Source organism: Melospiza melodia, chromosome 2 (genome assembly GCF_035770615.1).
Source record: "Melospiza melodia melodia isolate bMelMel2 chromosome 2, bMelMel2.pri, whole genome shotgun sequence".
Lineage (NCBI taxonomy): Eukaryota > Metazoa > Chordata > Aves > Passeriformes > Passerellidae > Melospiza > Melospiza melodia.
Genome location: NC_086195.1, coordinates 125,589,999 through 125,606,866, shown reverse-complemented (window position 1 = coordinate 125,606,866; position 16,868 = coordinate 125,589,999). Strand labels below are relative to the sequence as shown.

At 41.9% G+C, this 16,868-nt stretch overlaps 1 long non-coding RNA gene across 1 annotated transcript; it reads left to right on the top strand.

Annotated features, from left to right (window-relative positions):
• The first annotated feature begins 938 nt into the window (after positions 1–938).
• Positions 939–16,351, top strand: LOC134415240 (uncharacterized). The gene is made up of 3 exons (XR_010026975.1): positions 939–1,092; positions 2,107–2,259; positions 16,192–16,351. It is a non-coding gene; the product is annotated as an uncharacterized LOC134415240 (long non-coding RNA).
• Positions 16,352–16,868: the final 517 nt, after the last annotated feature.

Sequence of the window (16,868 nt, the reverse complement as noted above, 5' to 3'; positions counted from 1 at the left end):
ATTTCTGAAGATGTTGAACAGCAGAAATTTTTGTGGGTTCTGGAAACTGCATTATATTGTGTAATCTAATGATGAGTTTTCTTTCTTTCACATTTTTTTAAAATCCTTTTCTGTTTATCCCATATGATCACACTTTGAGAGCATATGGTACAAGACCAGCTCAAAAATTTTTTAATGTCCAAGTATCTAATATTATCAGAACCATCCTTGTCTAAATAAATATAATTCCTTGAATATCAAACGGATTAGCAAAACAAGACATCCTTCTTGGTATGCAATGCTGATTCTTCTCCAACATATCATTCAGTTCACCAGTTCTATTCTTATGTTTTCCAGTAAGTTACTTGGCACAGACATCAAACACTGATTTTGGTGAGCTCAGAAGTCTCTTCAATAGTTGTATTTTCCACCTTCCATTCTTCTGGCATGGTAGCATTTAAGGCAGATTTAAGCAATGAGTTGAATAAAGTAACAGTTTAATTTTTTTCAAAATTCATGGATTTTTTTTATTATCTGGTCTCAGCTGTCCCAGTAATGTCTTAGGGAACATGAAAAACAGCATAGAAAAATAATGCTGAAAATATTAAAACAATGTTACATGAACTGCTTGTGCTCTCAGCATGTCCCATTTTAGACTGTCTTTTGATTTTACAGTAATCTAGACACAGATGTTTCCACATATAAATCTGAACCTGTAGGATTAGTTTCCATTGGTTTTTAGACACTAACCAGAAATATGCACCAAATCTAACAAATTTTGAGAGAAGTGACTAAAAATACAACTAGAAGTTGTTTGTTAAGGATCAAAAATCTAAAAGTGGTTCATTGGTTCACAGAACTTGAGACACGTACTCCAAATGCCAACTGATGTCCTTTGGTTTCTCTTCCTTCATTAATCCCAAAAGAAACCAGCGTGTAGTGTGCAGACTAGCTGCATGGGTGTAGCAGAAGGTTTAACTGAGCAAAGTTCATTTAGGTTCCTGCCACTGATTACATTTGTAGTCACCAAAGTGCAGAATGAAACTAAAATGTCCTGAGAAGACTATGCAGGCCTCACAGCTTTAGAGCTGAAGCAGCACGGCAATGGAGCAGGTAAAGGGTCTAGAGCACAAATCTCATGAGGAGCAGTTGAGGGGGCTGGGGCTGCTTAACCTGGAGCAAAGGAGGCTCAGGGGACACCTACAAACACAGCTACCTGAAAGGAGGTTGTAGTGAGGTGGAGGTCAGTCTTTTCTCCCAGTTAACAAAACACAGGACAAGAAGAAATGGTCTCAAGTTGTACCAGGGGAAATTTAGATTGGATATTGGGAAAATTTATTCATGGTAAGTCGGGCATTGGCACAGGCTGCCCAGGGAAAGAGCAGAATCATCACCTCTGGAAGTGTTCCAAAAATGTGTGGTTGTGGCACTTGGGGACACGATTCAGTGGTGGACCTGGAATTGCTGGGATACCAGTTGGATTTGATGATCTTAGAGTTTTTTCCCAACCTAAAGAATTCTATGATTCTACATATTCATTGTGTACAAGAGGAAGGGATTCCCAAGCCTGCCCTTCCTTCCTTCTGTCGGTCCTCTAGCCAAGGACACTGTGAGGTGCATGTTCTTGACTTGTGAAGGACCCTCTCTTCTGTGTGAAGTACTTTTCTCACCTCAAGGAAAAATTGGTTAGACATGTCCTCTGAGTTGTCCCACAATGCCAAAGTATCTCAGATTTTACAGCAAGCAGCTGCTTCACATGCTCATTCCCATTCATTTCCTGTTATTTTTCCTTTGAAAGTGTTCCTAAGGTGTCATTCCTACTTTTGCTTGTATTTTACGAGTAGAAGGATATGAGATTACATCAGAATATTTAAGAAATTAAATTATTGTTGAAGGCAACATACTTAATCAGAAAATCCCTCTGAGAGTAAGAGAGCTGATTCCATGATCCTTGGCCTGAGTGCAGTACAGGCTGGCCATATGCCAATTATACTCAGCACATTAAGATCTGGAACTTGCTGCTTAGTCGTCAACTATAATTTACGGACTGATGCCAGGAAATAAACTTCAAGGGCAAGGAAGTTCTGAACTGTCATCTTGTTCTCTCTGTGCCTGTCTTGGTTCCAGCTGAATGAGATTTCCTTTCATTAGAGGCTAAAATGGTGGCTGAAAATGTCTTTAGGCACTAGCAAAACCAAATTGCTTAACTGGACAGTGGCACTCCCTCTGCAGCAAGACAGCGAGCAAACTCCTGGGCAGCACTGGCACTGCCATCCACAGGTGAGCTCCCAGACTGAAGGGCACCGACCAACAGCACAGACAGACCTCCTGCCAGAGCCTGCAGGACATTGTGGCTCCTGGTTATATACCTCTGCAGGGCACCAAAGGGTTGAGGTGGGGGTGCAGGACCAGAGAGTGTTTTCTGTGCAATCTGAGTCACCACTAAGTACCTGGAGGCAGGGAGCCCAATGGGGCTGTTGTATTTATGGTGACACGATGCTGTGGAGATGATCTTCCATAACTGATTCTGCTTTTTACTTCTTACTCCCTTTTAAAAATAATAGCTTTGCTTTTCTCTGTTTTGAAACAACCTCTGTAGCTCTGGGATACAAGCATTAGATTGTGGACTTAACTGTGTTGTGGAGTAACACCAGTTCCTTTTATCTTGCTCCTGCCTTCACAGGTGTGTTATCCAATTGAGGATATTAAATTCAGTTCTAATAGATTCCTTTCTTGATGATTAAGCATCTGTTGTGCTATCACTAAATGTTTCTCTAGTGTCTCCATATGTTGCCATTTGGAAAAAGAATTTTGTAGAGGTTGAAAGATATCTTGATTTTCAACACGTGTGACAAGGCAAAGAAGGGAGCTCACAAACTGGAACTACTCTGGGCAGACAGACCGTAAATAACTTTAGAATGCCCCTAGCAGGGAACTTATATAAAAAAGTAGAATCCCAAATGTCAAATATCCTACTGTCTTCACACACACACACACACACACACACACACACACACACACACACACACAAATCTTGTTTATATGGAAAATCACACAAATATTCCTTACTGAAACAGTGACATTTTGAAGACCTGCAGGATTTGTCATTTTGTTTCACCCAAAGATGAAAAAGCTCCTGTAGCAGTGTGTGCAGCATGCCCAGGTGGGCCTCAGTTAATTAAACAAAGTATAGATTCCCACACTAAAAATTTAAGATTTCTTTTTGTCATCAGCAAGAATTGAACTCAGACTCCAAGACAAGAACCTTTCACGGTACCAGTGCAATCCCTGCCGCTTGGAAAACCCATTTGGTAGATCCGTCTGGACCTTCTCCTAATGTGCCACTGCCACAGATGAGCTGGGGCTTTTTGCACAGCCTGCACTTTCCTTTTTAAAAACAGAGTTTTGGACACATCAGATTCATTTAATGCCTGGCTGTAAAGTGAGTCAAAACAAATTAAAATTGTAAAGTATTTGTGATGATGAGAAGTGAAAGTTTGGAGGTAACAAAAATAGGATGCAAGCCTTCTAAGAACATTTCCAGGCAATTGGTGTAATGCTGGATAGTCGTGCAGCTCCACTGAAAGATGTTACTGATGCATATGTGAAACTTTATTCCAAGACACACACTGATGTAAATGCAACAGGTGATGAAAAAGAATGTCAGAAGGATGAGAAACTGCAACTAAAAACAATTAGAAGCCATGCTTGAATTCAGGCTATTTTCAGGGATAAATACAAAAAACTACTTTCTCCTCTTCCAAATAAAAGTCCTTCAAGGAGCCACACAAACATGTGCCTTTGTTTAGATCAGGCCAATATTTTTGTTAGAATGTGAAATTTCATCCAGAGGTATTTAATAATGTAAATGGCATAAAATTCCTCTTCTCTGGTGTATTCAAGTTTAACATTTTCTAATAAAAACAATCACAGAAAAGGTGCCCTTATACTGAACAAGTCTTTTGAGTGAGTGGCATATATTAAATCAAGAAGAAAAGGGCTAATTTTCAAAATATGCTTAATTTTAGTGATGATGAAATGGATGAAAAGAATAAGTAAATGTAGATTAGAGAGAGAATCAAAGACTTGAGTAAAAAGTGGAGCTGAATGCATGGAGAGAGATGTAGAAAAAAGGTTGTTCATCTTTCACACATGTCATTTACTTAAAAAGAAATTTCATAAAACACTCTCCAATTAATGTCTCTCCTCAATAAGGGATCCAAATCCTATTTTCTGACAGTGATACATTATGCTGGAGGGAGAAGGAGAAAAGCTTCTTTTCCTCAGGTGCTAGTCATGCCCATGTCTGTATGCTGAACTGAATGACCAGAGGAACAACCTTTGCAAGGGACCAATTTCTCTTCAGGGCTTTCCTGCTGGATGCTCTGCAGCTGAGACACCTGAATCTTGCTTTGGAGCATTGCACCAAACCATTGCACCATGGACACTTATGTTTCTTCTTCTCTTTTCTCTGATGCCCCCAGCCCTGTGGAAGTGTGCTGGGATAAAACAAGGAGCACCCTGATGATGGGTAAATTATCGCAATGTGTGTGATTGTCAGGAAAACATTGAGAGAAAACGCAGTGCCAGCAGATAGAGCCCAGTTCTGACTTATACTGAGGAAAAGAGTCCAACAAGACTGAATCCCAAACCAGATTATGAGTAGGAATGAACTTTTGAGTGATGTAAGGGATGTCATAAACATTGCTGGTAGACAGGATTTGTGTTTTATTAGGCCATTGGTATATGAATATACCATGAGGTCATCATGGCTTCTATTCCCCTGCATTCTGCATGTGCTTGAGTCCTAGGGGATTTTTAGTTACTTGAATAAAGGCTAAAAGAAATATAAATAAATTCAAGGATGACATGAGGAGGAGAAGAATATTGCAGCAAAACAATAAGAACAAATATAAGCCCATACAATGCGTTCTACAAAACCTCACCAGGAATAATATAAACACCAAATGACAAATGGAGTTGCTGAGACATTACTTGAGTTGGAGCTGTCTCTCCAAGGCAGGAGGGAGAGTACTGATATTCATTGCTGACTGTGAAAAGGGCCTCTTAGCAGAAGACCATGATGTTTCTTTATTGTTCTCATTAACTCAAAGCCATAAAAAACTCCCAGCTGTATGATACAATATAATGGGACAGTGAGAGACAAAAACAGAGTTTTAACTAGATGTAGCTCTTGCCAATGCTTAGCTCTTAGAGGGAACTCTGCTCTGAAGCAGCCTCCTTGCATCAGTCTGGGCTTGGAAGAAGGGAGAGGAGCTGTCACTGCAGAGCAGCTCTCAAGCGCTGATCCCTGGGGCAAGATGCTGGTGGCTGGGAAGAGTTGCCTGGTAACAAGGAGCTGTTGCCTTCTCATTTCCAGCTGTAAAACTGCATTGGAAGGAGCTGAATAATACCAGAATAGAAACCTAGCTTATGATTTGTGGTTTAATGCAATGAAACGGGAGTATAGTAGAGGTGGCCTTTGAGTCCCAGTAGATATCTGTATTGTACTTCAATATCTGTATATAGGCCTTGCCCTGGTAGGTCCCAGTTGATCTCGATGGGCTGCAGCTGTGATGTCCTTCATTGGGCTGCAGCTGTGGCTAGTAAAGACAACTGGGACAAAAGGGGGTGGGTTGGGCAGTCAGGGACAGTCTTGGAGGAGCCCTGACTAAGAAAGAATGACATGCAGAAGAAGGAGTCTGTGCTGTGAAACTCTGCAGCTGTAAGAAAACACCAAGAGAAGGTATGGGACTCAAGAAGTATAACAACAGCAATATCTAGAAATATAACAACAACACAGGAGTAATGTTATGGCATCTCTAAATTGTTTAAGACACAAGTCTTTGCAGTAGAGTTCCAGCAGGTCCATGTTGCAAAATGGAAACAGAGCTTTCTGTAATCTTTTATTGATCAGCTTCTTGTTCCAGCAAGATTTGTCAGTGGAATGCTGGTGGTGTAACCTCTGGTGTGTGTAAAGGATGGGGAAAAAGGTAATAGCAATGGGGATTTTAACAGAGCAGCACAAGAAACAGACATAACCAAGAAAGCAAAAATTCATTTTCTGGAAAGTGTATGAAAATATATGTATTAAAATATCAACATTTATATTTTGTATTTGAATGGAAAATACAACATCTGATGTGCTGATTTCTCCATCTAAATGGAAATGTGTACATTTACCTATTGGTGGTAATAATAACAATAATAATAGCAAGGGTCTGAATTTATTTCTAAAACAGGCTTTCTGCTTTCTTTTCTGGAAAGGAAATTCTAGTTGTGCAGTTTGAGAGGGACTGAGACTTGAATGACATCTCTGTTGACATCTCTGTGGGAGACAAAATGGAAGTCTGGATCAGGCCAGAGCAGAAGGTTATCCCACTGTAAGACTGTTATCATTGAGGGAAGGAATTTCAACATGTGTTGTTGGGCAACCTGTGCTGACTGCCATGAAGTTTCCATTCAAAAGTTTCAAAAGCTGGGGGAATGCCTCCTCAAGGAGAATGCCTGCAAAACCCCAAAGCAGCATACAAAAAGGAGGGATGAGCCATCCTCTGAAGTCCTGGGAACAAAAGGTGACACTGATGTGGGCTTTGGCAGGGAAGGCAGTCATGGGGCCTGCTTATGTTCTTTAGAAGGGTTGTAAGCAACCAAAAGAAAATATCAGCTTTGGTTTAAATTAAAAAAATCATAGTTCAGTGTGCTGTTTTGGCTGGGGTAGAGTTAATTTTCTCTATAGTTGCCAGTATGGGGCTATGGCTAAAGCAGTGTTGATAACTCAGGATGTTCTAGCCATTGCTGAGCAGGACTTGCAGGGCACCAGGGCCTTTTGTGCCTCCCAGCCCACCCACCAGTGAGGGAGCTGGGAGGGGACACAGCTGGGACAGCTGGCCCCAGGTGAGCAGAGGGATATCCCCCACTCTGTGGTGTCATGACCAGTCTATAAAGCTGGGGGAAGAAAAAGGAAAGGGGGAATGTTTGGACTAATGGTGTTTATCTTCTCAAGTCACCATTACATGTGGTGGTGCTCAGCTTTCCTGGGTTGACTGGATGCCTGCCCGCCCATGAGAAGGGGTGGGTGAATTCCTTGTTCTGCCTTGCTGGCCTGTGTGGCTGTTGCTTTCTCTGTTGAATAGTCTCTGCCTCAACCCATTAGTTTCTCACTTTCACCCTTCTGGTTCTTTCCCCCATCCCTCTGGGGAGGGAAGAGTGAGTTGAACTCCTGTGTGGCACTGCAGTTCAACCATGACTTTCAGAAACATTTTATTTTAACCAGGAAAATTAGGGAAGGAGAGGGATATCTAGGTCAAGTATGACTTCCCTTTTCCATTACAGATTGCTTTGAAAAATATGGTAATGTCACAATACATTGCTAGTGAGAGCTGGTTTTGAGCCTGTGTTGTGCAAATTTTATCAAATACCAAAACTTTCAAACATTGGTACTTAAAATGGGCAAGAAATATGTCAAGAAAATATGTTTCATTTGCGTGCAGTCTGATCTTCAGGTAAATGTACCAACATCCTCCTCTCTACAAGAAATCTTCTGTGTTTTAGGAAGATAGTGAAAAAACAGGAGCCACACAGTAATCAAACCAGTCTGTACCCCCTAGGAGATACCTATATGCACATACAGGCATCTCCATAGCCATGCATGTGTTGCCATCTCCCAACATCTGTAAACACAAACCAGTTAAGCTTCTTAAGCAGTCCTCTGAGACAGGAAGGTATTATTCCTGTTTACTGATTAGAAAGCAGAAGTCTCAGGGAAGTTCAAATGTAAAACCCAGGAAGAGCTGGAATTGACTTTAATTTTATAAAGTCCAAGTGGGGGTTTATGTCCAAGATTTATGATATCATATTTTCTTTTTGTTGTTTGACTTGATTTCAAAATTTCTATGGCAAAGAGAAAAATCATGGAATAGAATAGTGTTCAAATAAAAGGACAAAATTATTGTTTCCTTTTAAGTTGAGAGAGCGAAAATCTTTCCTTCATCTTAGCTTGTATCAGAGTGGTAATTTAAAAATGAAGTGCTGATTCTTCAAAAAGAAATTTAGTTTTGCTATCGTTGATGCCAGCTGGGTCTGCAAGCTCTACCACAGGAAGAGATGAATAAGTGGTTGGGAAAACCTGAATGAATTACACTCAGACCACAATAATTAAAGCCCTTCTTGGATCTTAAGGGCTGGAACCAGAAAAACAATGGTTCAAAAAACCCAGTCCAGGATATTGCATTTTGGTGTGGGCAGTCCACTGCATAATAAAAACTCAGCAGCACCTTGCTTTTAATGAAATAAATGGGGCAAAGCAGGTCTGGAAGGGCAGCAACCCCTTTTACAGACTAGTATAAGGGGCAAATAAATCCACTCCTACTGCAGGACACAGGCTGGGGCTTTCTTCAGCCTGTGGTGCCGACTCCTTGTCCCTGGGGAGTGCACCCTCACTTCTTATGGACAATGCTGTGAAGCAAGGGAGATGATGGAGTGTGGTGGTGTTTTCAGGGGTCCCAGGACAATGGGAGAGATGAGAATCTGACTCCATGTTTCAGAAGGCTGATTTATTATTTTATGATATATATTATATTAAAAGAAAATGATATATTAAAACTATACTAAAAGAACAGAAGAAAGGATTTCATCAGAAGGCTAGCAAGGAAAAGAAGGAATAATAAAAAAAGCTTGTGACTCTCAGAGAGTCTGAGCCAGCTGGACTGTGATTTGCCATTAATTAGAAACAACCAACATGGACCAATCACAGATGCACCTGTTGCATTCCACAGCAGCAGATAATCAATGTTTACATTTTGTTTCTGAGGTCTCTCAACTTCTCAGGAGAAAAAATCCTAAGGAAAGGATTTCTCAGAAAATATCATGGCTACAATGGAGGGATATGTGATGCTGTGGTGCATTGAGAGGACCCTCAGGAGGGAATATGGTGTCTCCTACATTAGTCTCCTTCAGAATGTTAGTGATTTTTTATACATTATATTATATACAATACAGAGTGACTGTATATTTTATGCAAGACCCATCCCAGCACTGAGTACTGGCCTCTGCTGCAGATTCTTCTCTAGACTTAGTCAGAAATTACTTGCATTGACTGTCTCCAAAGGAAACCCAGTCACCAAGCTGCTGCTCTTTGTCTGTAATCACTTTGCCTTCATCTATGGTTTGGCACCAGCTGCACCAGGAAAAGTCACACAATTACAGTTTGCTTCTAAGTTATTTGATCAGAAGTTCAAATTCTAAGTCCCAGAAATTACACATTGGTTATAACTAAGAAAAAAAATTTCAAGCATTCTGTTAAGAAAATGGTGTTAAGCAAAATACTCATAAGTCAAACCTATTGCAAGAAAAACACCTTAATATCTGAAAAAAAACAAAATGGACTGAAACTTAAGTTGTTATCTGGCTATAAAATTTCAGCTATTTTCTTACTTGAGCTTATCAGTTCTTATTTTTATTGTGTGCATTGTTTATATATTGTGCTCTAGAAATATTTTATTGCATAAATGTTTGTCTTAAGGGAGGGAGGAAAGGGTGGGAAAAGTCCCAACAAATAACCCAGTGTATTTAAGGCTTTCAGTCTGTACCTATGCTGCAAGGAAGATTGCAGCAGTGTGGTTTACTGTATGCCAGGTGCATTTGCTGCTTGGAAACAGAGCTCAGCTTTCCATGCACTTGGCTCTCTGTTGAAACTAGAAATCTTCAATGTGCCCATCACTTGAGCAGACAGCAGCTCTCAGGGCAAGTGCAGTAAATGCACAGGAGTGCACAATTTGGGCGTGAAGCTCCCTGAATCTCACATGCAGGGTCTTGAAGCAGCAGACTCACTGTGTGTGGGCTGAATGAGTTACATGAGCAGAGCAGCTGCCCGTGCTGTGCAGTGCTGGGTCTGCAGCAAGCCCAGCCAGTGCTGCTCAAGGCACTTGGTGGGACACGAGGGGGAAAGATGCTCTACCTGCAGCTCTGGCAGAGCATTCCTGTGTCTCCCATGGGCAGGGCCACACTCTAACCTTCAGGTAGAAAAGGGCATATGAGGCCAAAACTTTGTGCTGGGTGCCAAACAAAAAGGTAAAACCCTTTGGCAATGCACTGGTGTGAGTCCTGCACATGTGCTAACCCATAACAGAGGAGCTCACTCACGTGTGGCCCCACGTGCATACATCCTACACCTCTGCACACAGTGAAGGTGATTGCCCTCTGCAGTGTTCCAGGTGTCCCAACTCAAAGCTGTGGCTGCATCCTGGGTGCCATGCAAGGAGTGATTAAATCTGAGCCCAGAACCTCCCCAGGCACAGCACACACTTACCTGGGGGGCAGAGGTGTAGCACCTCCAGCAGCCCTCTCTGTCCTTCTGTCTCTGTGTGCCCAGATATCTCCAGATTGGCCCCATTGCTTGAACCCCATGGATGGGAGGCACAGAGGAGCTGCAGCACAAGCTGTTCCCATGTGATGATCCCTGAACCCCCATCCTGCTTCCCTCTCTCTTGCTGCAGTGTCCCCATACCAGTCCCTGTGGGTAAATGGAAGGGCTCCTCTGACGCTCACCCAGCTCCTCCTGCTGAGCCTGGGAATGCTGTCTCCACCCCAAAAGGCTCCCTCCAAGTGCACAAGAGCACTGCCTCCTTCCTTCCCTGTGTTCAGCCTTTAATATGCATCCCTGTAGCATTGTGCAGCTTCCGATGGGGGCTGATAAGCAGATTGCTTTTTTTTCTGAAGAGGCAGAAAACTAATGACATTCACTGTGGGTTTTGATGTGTGTGGCTTGATGCTTATCAGCTCAATTATGCTGCAGGAAAATGAATGGCAGGATTGTTCTCCCAGTCTGACAGGGAGTTTAACAAGAAAAACCGTGAAACTCTTGTGTTACAATCAAGTGTAACTGGGGTCTTCACAATTCCAGAAGTAAAGTGGGTTCTCTGGTCAAATTAAAGAAAGTGGAGAATTGCCAAGGAAAACATTTTTGTCCAGCTTAGTTTATCTGATGTTACCAGCTTGTAGTGATACATTATCATAGAGAGTTATTTCCTCTGTTAAACATAGAAGCAAGAGCAAGGATGGATAAACAATGTAGGCAAACAAGCCCCAAGTGTTTAATTATTTTAGCTTACCATGGCGGGAAGCAGGGGTGGAGGGGGAAGGAGATAAAATTAAGCATTCCTCAAAGAGTCCAGCTACTGCTTTCTATGTTGGAATTGTCTCCATCAGAGAAGGAAGCCTGAAGCACGGAGCAAGTGGCTGTCCAGCAGCCAAAAGCTCTCCCAGAGCCCCAGTCTGTTGCAAAAGAGGAGCCCTCTGAGCAAGGCTGTGACTCAGGGTGACCCAGATCTCATGGCCTGGGAAATGCAAGCAGGAATCAAACATCTTGCCTGCTTTTGGATGTGTCTGGAGCAGATGTCAGTGTCCAATCCACTCACTCCAGGCTTTCCTCATGACAAGCAGAGGGATGCAGATAAGGGCATGGTTCATCTGACACTTATTTCAGGTGTCTGGTTTGGGATGAAATTATTCACACCCTGAATACATTATACATTGATAAAAAAGAGATTATTCCATAGTAGATGTCTGTGTTACAAATATCAATATTTCATCAAAAGAGCCCATAGACCACAAGATTTCCTTTGGTGGTTGCCATCAGCCATCATTGCTGGCCCCTGGGATCTGTATGGCTTTGCTCACCCAACAGGCAAAGGGAGGGACAGGAAACCAGAAACCTTCCTTTCTATGACTAAGATTTGACCCTTCCAAGCAAATGAGTGAAGTTGCACTGCAACAAGGAGTGACAAGAATTGTCTACCCAGATAATGCTGTTTCACAGGTAGTTGAATACCATAGTTGAATACCTTGAATACCATAGTTGAAATATTTAGATAATTCCCATGTGTCCCAGACCTGAAGTCTCTGAGCAAATCAGAACTAACAGAAAAATTCCAGAGAGAAAGTATATCGTACAGTAAATGTTGCTCATTACCACTATAATCCAGTCTTCAGTATAGCAGGTTTGCTGCAGAGCTGTGTTTTAGGATAAATTTTTATACTTCCAAGATAACACAAAAAGGAGCAAAGGGATTCTCCCTGAGGAAGGGCTGGAATATGTTTGTGTGGCTGACACAGAGGTTTTGTGTGGTAGCACCCCATTATCTCCATACCTGCAAGATGAGGAGCAGAGCTTTGGCTGAATGTCCATTCTGGGTTGTGAGATCTCTGTGTGAGGGAGCAGGGACAGCTCAGCTGACCTTCAGGTCTGGCTCAGGTGTCAGCACCCTGGCTCCCCTCCCACTGCTTGGAGGGTAAGCCATGAATGGGGATGTCATTTCCTCACTGATAATCTGCAGACCACTGGATCCTTTTTGCACATAAAGATGTACTTTGACAGACTAAAATACAGCTCCTGCCTTACCTTTTTCATTTAAATTGGGCAGGGTGAGACACAGCCTCCTCCAACAGCTTATTTTGGTTCATAAACTAGGACATTTACTGGCACAGCAGCAGAAAAATGCATTTGCTAACCCTTATGTATAACAAACAGGTGTCATGGAAAAAACATGTTTTGCAGAACATACCAAGTAACCTCAAGGCTGAACTGAGAGCTATAGAATTGTCTCATTCCCTGCCAGCAATCCTGGGATGTCATCCAAAATTACCTGTGGCTTCTTGAGTTTAGTTCAGTTGGAGATGAGAATCAGTGTGTAAGCATCTACATATGCAGGAGCAAGAAAAGTGACAGACATATTGAAGACTGCATCTTGGTAGCCTACATGTAAGTCCGGGGGAACTTTATAAACAATACACATATTTAAACATTTATACATTTCCCAGTAGCCACTTGAAAGCCACAGTTTTAATTCATGATGCTGAAAGTCTTGATTCAGAAAGACATCAGTCAACACTGAGTGTCTGTCAGAAGCTGGTGCTTTGGATTTCATTAGGTTGTCTCACAGTGGTGTGGAGCAACATCTTATGGGGCTTTCTGTACTAGATCCAGTCCAGACAAGCTACCAAGTGTGTCTTACTTCAGGCATGTAGAAAGTCATTTGTACATCTTGATTTAAGGCAGACTAATGTTCTTTTGTGGTATGGAGCTGTACATCTAGATTTATGAGTGGGACCCAGATCCTAAACAAGAGTTGAAAATATCAATGCCTTTGCAAAATTAAACCTCTCAGTCAAGTTCTGGATATTTTTCTCTTGATAATCCTCTAAACTAAAAAATTAAAATGTAAGAAATGAGGAAAATATTGAATCTAGATGCTGTCTAATGAAATTTGAATCAGCAACAAATATTCCTATTTCATAAGAATGAAATAAGATATGGAGAGTATGGTGAAATCAGCAGAAAGTACCTCTAATCCTATATTGCTTAAAGCTCATTTAAAAAATAATGATTCAGTGACATAAAAACCAGTCTAAGCAGTCTCTTGTTCTCTCTCTTTAACTAATTTTTAGAAATTAGGCTAGAATAAGCCCCTGCAGTAATAAAAGGCTCCAAACATCACAGGAATTGTTGGAGGTTTGCAGGAGGCTGTGGTGGGACTCATCTGAGTAGGACAGAAGGATAGGATAAACAATAGATGGACATTTTTCCTAGTGTGCTTGTAGGCATGTCCATGTACCATCTAAAACTGGGTCTTGTGGACACCAGCAGTTCTGTGGGTGTGAGCAATAGAGACAGAACTAAGCCAAGCAAGCCAACAGAGAAGCTATTCAGCATTTCTGTGGAGATAGAGCAGCTGCTCCCACATGGAAACAGCCCATCCCCACACACCCTGCTCCACCTGCCAGGTACAGTGGAGCCTCAGCTCAAAACATCAGAGCTCATGGGAAGCTAGGAGAGGGGCATGGACTATCCTCTGCTTTAAATGTATTTGGGCACTGCACTGTCAAATATAATGGATAATATTATATTTTGGATATATAGAAATCCAGGATCCAGATATAATACCTGCAGGAGTTCTCAAGACCAGGCCCCCTGAGCTGGCTCAGCCAGCCCTGCTGTGCCGAGCACTTTGACTGCTTTCACCCATTGCCCTAACAGGGGCAGAGGCAGTGGCAGCAGAAAGCCCAAACTGGGTCAGTCTCTGCTATTGTTTCTCCAATCTGTGGGAAGTGTACAGAGGACTGAGGTTGGAATCAAAAGGTCTCCAGTGGGGAAAATACAAAAGCCTAAGGGATTCAGAGTGGTTTGAAAGACTTCAACTCTGTTTACATACACTCATTTTTCCTTTTTTCTTATTCTCTGTTACTTCAAGAGTACTGCAGAATGGAAATATCTCACAGTGGAAAGGCTAGGCCAGTCATGGAAAGATATACACTGAACAAAGTGCTGGCATCAAATAAAGGTCTTCCTACCACAAGCAATGGTAGCATGGTCATGGTTAATGTCATGTGTGGGATTCAAACTTATGCAGCCTATTTTGAGGCAAAGGACCTTTTGGCTGTCTGCAATTAAAAATGGAATTGATTGAATTTTTCATCTGTCCTGTTTATATTTACACATTCTTGTCTGGTTAAAATTTGGAAGTTTTGTGGTCATTTTTGTTTTGTCTCTCTGACTGTGGCATATTTTAAAAAACAACCTGAAATGTCAACGATATCAAGAGGAGACAACAGTGACTGCCTGAGATTACTCTAAAAGCCTCTCTTTCCAGCACAGGAAGAGTAGAAAGTTCATATCTACTTTTACACATAGGATCATTTATGAAATCTTTCAGGAATTCTGTACAATTTTCATTGTCATTGGGGGAAATAGCAAAGTTTGGTACATTGCTGAGAAATATTTGTGCCTTAAGCATCTCCAGAAGACTCATCTGCAGTTTTATTGTACACCACATTCTGCAGGTCACTTTAAGTCTAGTTCTGGTTTTAATAGGACTAATGGCAGTTCTAAATGCTCCCTTTGGGAGCAAATGAATACAGCCCATTCATTTCAGTTGACAAAAGTTAAGTAAATGTAACATTTTCCTTCTGAAAATAAATGGAAATATCTTTAAAAATGAGCCTAAAATAGATATTTACATCATGAAAAAAACTGTTCCTTATGTTCTTCCAATTTGTATTCAGTTTTGGCTCCTTCAGCAGCAGCTATTGGTGATGAAGTAGTTGAAAAGGAGCATAAGTCATTGAATCAGAGTTCAGTCATGTAGTACCATGACCCATATATTCCTATTGGGTGACTTGCTGCACTTGCATGGTTCCAAGCAGAAAGGAATGTGTGTTTCTTGGGAACATATAGCTTGGAAAAAGTATATAGATAATAATAAAAAAGCATGCAGCTGAACATGGAAAGACACATCTGAGTAACTGCTGCTGTACTTTTTCTCAAAATCCATCTGTTTATCATAAATTTTCATGTCTGTGCAAGCATATTAGGAGATATTGAGTGATGTGGTAGTTATTGGAATCATTGCAAAACCAACAAACCTGAGGAGAAGGCCAGTTTTTCAACATTCTATTTACTATACAGGACAAGCAATAGAGTACAGTGGTAAAATTTTGAAACTTCACAGTTACAGTGAGTAAGCACTCAGTAAGAAAAGCACAATTTTGCAGCAGGTTTCAATTACATCCACAGTGGATTTCAGGGCAGTTACATCAGCTCCTATATTCTGGGTAAATCAAGAGGCTGATTAGCGTGGGTGAATTGTGCAAATAGAAGCTTGTGCTGCTTCTCTCAGTTATTTCACCTCCTGTGAATACACATATTTCTCAAGAAGCAGTCAGTGTTTTCAAAATAGGCCTGTAATGAACTGTAGGCAGGTTTTGCCTGTTCAGTGATCAGGCTGCTGATGAAATTGCCTTCCCTGAGAACCCAGGAGTCTGCCATCATGTTGGCTGTTTATTTAGGTTGTCAGTTCAGAATTATGTTAAATTCTTGCCTTATGCAGGCACAATATCTATTGCACTATTCAACAGAAAAAAATAAATACTAGCAACACAAACATTTTCCCAGTTTTTGGACAGACTGTGCTGTTTGGAAGGTATGTTTTAAATGGGAAGAGGGGGAGACTTCACAAAAGATTATATATTATTTGATGATGCTTTAAAAGCAAACCAAGACTTGAAAAAAATTGATAGGACAAATATGGCCTCTATAAGCTTTTAAAAACCCCAGTACAGAGTCCTGCTGCCTTTAGGACTACAATTATAAAATCAGCAAGCCAAATAATGTGATCAATTGCTTGTGTAGACATAATCTTCCCAACTCCTTTCCAGGCCTCCTCTTCTCAATTGCCATTCCTGAAAATCTCAGCAGTGACTGCCTGCACGTCCCTGTGGACAAGCAGGGAGTTCAGACCCTGTGATGGTGTGAACATCCCAGTGATCTGTTTTTTCCTGCTCTTTGACTGCAAGCTTCCTCTGCAGCAAGAGGCAAGGGAGGATGAAGAAAGAAGAGCAGCTCCAAAATGATGTGCTGCTGGTAGGAAAAGGTGAGTGCAGAGCAGGAGATGTTCTAAGCAGATCTAAAGGGAACACTGATCTGTGTGTGTGGCTGTGGTGGAGGGTGCCTGAGAAGGTGGTGAGGTTGTCAAGCTGTCCAAGCTGGGAATTGTTGACTTCACCAGTGCTAGCAGGTGCAGCAGTGGAGGCTCACATGGGTGCAGAAGCTGTGAGGAGAAGGTGCAGCAGCCACTGGAAGACTCTTTGGCTGTACCCCTTTTCCTTGTTTTCCCTTCTGCTCTCTGCAAAGGTGACGAGAAGACTGCAGGAGCTGCAGACCAAGGATGCAGCTGGGGTGGAGGCAGGCAGGGCAGCTTCTCCTGCCCACAGAGTCTGTCTGTGGCCATGAGCCACACAGCCATGGAGCTCACAGTGGCAGCAGCAGACCTGCTTCCACATGTGGGATGATTGGGTGGGATGAAGGTTGGTTCCCCAAAGGGTCCCAGGACTGG